This window comes from Cibotium barometz, chromosome 1, assembly GCF_041138505.1.
Source record: "Cibotium barometz isolate CiBa-2024 chromosome 1, ASM4113850v1, whole genome shotgun sequence".
In the NCBI taxonomy this organism is placed as follows: Eukaryota; Viridiplantae; Streptophyta; class Polypodiopsida; order Cyatheales; family Cibotiaceae; genus Cibotium; species Cibotium barometz.
The window spans coordinates 78951077-78953428 of record NC_141046.1 but is presented as its reverse complement, the minus strand read 5'-3'; the positions used below and the strand labels follow the sequence as shown (position 1 = coordinate 78953428).

The following is a 2352-nucleotide window of genomic DNA, read 5'->3' as shown; positions in this document are numbered from 1 at the left end:
AAATAGACAAAAAGTTGGTCTAATTAGCTCTCTACCTTGAGCTTCATGGATGGAGCCCAGCCCAGCTTTTCCTTGATCAACGTGTTATCAGAATTGCGACCTCTGACACCTTCTGGACCTGGAATGTGATGTAAAGGCAGCTTCTTGCCTTCAAAGCTCAAGACAATCTCGGCCATTTCATTCATACTCACCATCTCATCACTACCAATGTTCACAGGCTCTCTAAAGTCTGATTTGGTCAGCCTGCAAAACCTTGCAAAAGCATCAAACCTAGGGAAAACAACTGACACACATAACAAAGAAGTTGAAGAACGTCAATTGACAAGAAGAGTCTGCGACACGCAATTGTTGTGATATCAATCCTGCCTATAACTTACCTCAAAACACCTTCAACGCATTCATCTATGAATGTGAAAGACCTTGTCTGTTTGCCATCACCCCACATTTCAAACTGATCTACAGAGATATAGGCCTTTCTGCAGAAAGCAGCAGGAGCCTTTTCTCGCCCCATGAAAGGTATTGATGTGTCCACTCTGTGGAAGCACACTCATCCAGCTCCCCCATGCAGCATGCCAGATAGAGAAGATATTGTACGTGCGCTTACCTTTCCAAGTTCCAAAAGGGCCGTAAATGTTGTGGAAACGGCCAATTCGGCCCCAAAATCTTTAGTGTAATGCTTGCACAATTCCTCAGAAGCCAACTTCTCCAAACCATACGCGTCTTGAGGCTGCAATAGATGAAAGAGCACCCTCTTCCAAAACCTTAGGTAGCTGGAAAGAGGACATGCCTTGAGAGCTAAAGTGCGGCATTAAACAAACCTGGGTGTGCGCAAATTAATTTACCCACCTCAGCAGGCCATGCGTCTGACTCCTTCAAACTGACATTCGTTTCGAGCTGCCTAGACTCTGGGTAGATGCAAGCACTGGATGCATAGAAGAATCTGTTCTCGACCAAGCAAAAGCAAGAGGGTAAGAGCAGTGTTCTTCTGGGTTGAGTAATTGTGTTGTCCAGTTGGTAGTAAAAGGAGGCTATGCAGGTGCCGGGGCCGATCCCTAAATAAAACCAGATATATAGAACTAACTTGCAAAATGGAACTAATAGTAACCACCATACATACACACGAGTGAAAAGATCCAGATGCATGTGATAACGGAGCAGAAGAACAGCGTTTCACCTCTTGACGCCGTTGATGCGAGATGCCTCTAAATCTCCATAATAGCTGCCTCCTGCGGGACGAAGTTCATTGGGTGCCATAGCTCTCGAGTCTCGCTGGCTCGTTGGTAATATGCACCAGTCGCGCGTGTGTACTTTTACGAGAGAGAGAGAGAGAGAGAGAGAGAAAAGAGAGTGAGGCACTAAAGTGTCGTACCTGATCACGAGAAAACAGTTTTGTGATGGTGTTACATCATTCGGTCGAGACCACCATGTTGTTTTCTAATGAACCTCTTAACTGCTTATGCCTTAAGGAAGTAGCGAATCAGTCCTCTAGACCAAGACGACAAAGCTAATGACAAAAGCGTTTCTCTGCTAGAGTCTCAGAGAGGAGCATGCTCGTCTCTGACCCTGGCTCGAAAAACAAAAACAAACATCTTAAGGACTTGTCGAGACACATTACAAGATAATGGGAGAGAAAGGTTCAAGATGAACTAGAAATAATGCACGTTATTTTCTCTAGCCTTTATTGAATTTTCTTACAATTGTAATGTGTTAAGCCTTATGAGTGGCATCCCTTGTTGCCAAATTATCTGACAATTGTGATGGATACAATAGATGTGTAAAGCCCCTTATAATCATTTGCCTTACTATTCTCGCACATATAAAGCTAGATAATTGCATTATGATATGCTAAAAGAGGTGAATGATAAGTTGATATAAATTTAGTGGGATTTACTTGCACAGATGCCAAGTCTTCCCCTTATCTCTTTTATGAACAACAACCTTTTTTATGACAAGGTAGCCTTTTTGTTCTAACTTGTAACATTTTCTCCTATTAAAAAAACATCATTTGCTCCTACTTAAAAAACATCATTTTTTCCTACTAAAAAAACATCATTTAAAAAAAGTTATTACAATGGAATTCAAATATTAACACTGGTTAATGTGTCGTTGGGTCACACTTATAAAATATACTCTCTCTCTCTCTCTCTCCCTCTCTCCCTCTCTCGATTTTATACATTGTATCATTGTTTGTAAGGTACATGAAGACATTCCTTTCTCTCTCTCGATTTTATACATTGTATCATTGTTTGTAAGGTACATGAAGACATTCCTTACATCTTTTTGAAAACTGAAAAATAATGTTGAATATGCAAAATAATATGAAACTTTCACATCTTTCTTGAATGCTAAATA

The 2352-nt window shown here is 40.9% G+C and overlaps 1 pseudogene across 1 annotated transcript in view; it reads right to left on the bottom strand.

Moving 5' to 3' along the window:
- Positions 1-1509, bottom strand: part of LOC147642461 (GDP-mannose 3,5-epimerase 1-like) — a 2020-nt pseudogene extending 511 nt beyond the window's left edge. The window contains exons 1-5 of the transcript XR_015263057.1: positions 1175-1509; positions 847-940; positions 604-727; positions 378-509; positions 1-243 (exon numbers count right to left, since the gene is read on the bottom strand). The exon at positions 1-243 is cut by the window's left edge and continues 511 nt beyond it. The product of XR_015263057.1 is annotated as a GDP-mannose 3,5-epimerase 1-like (transcript). The remainder of the gene's footprint in view (positions 244-377; positions 510-603; positions 728-846; positions 941-1174) is intronic.
- Positions 1510-2352: the final 843 nt, after the last annotated feature.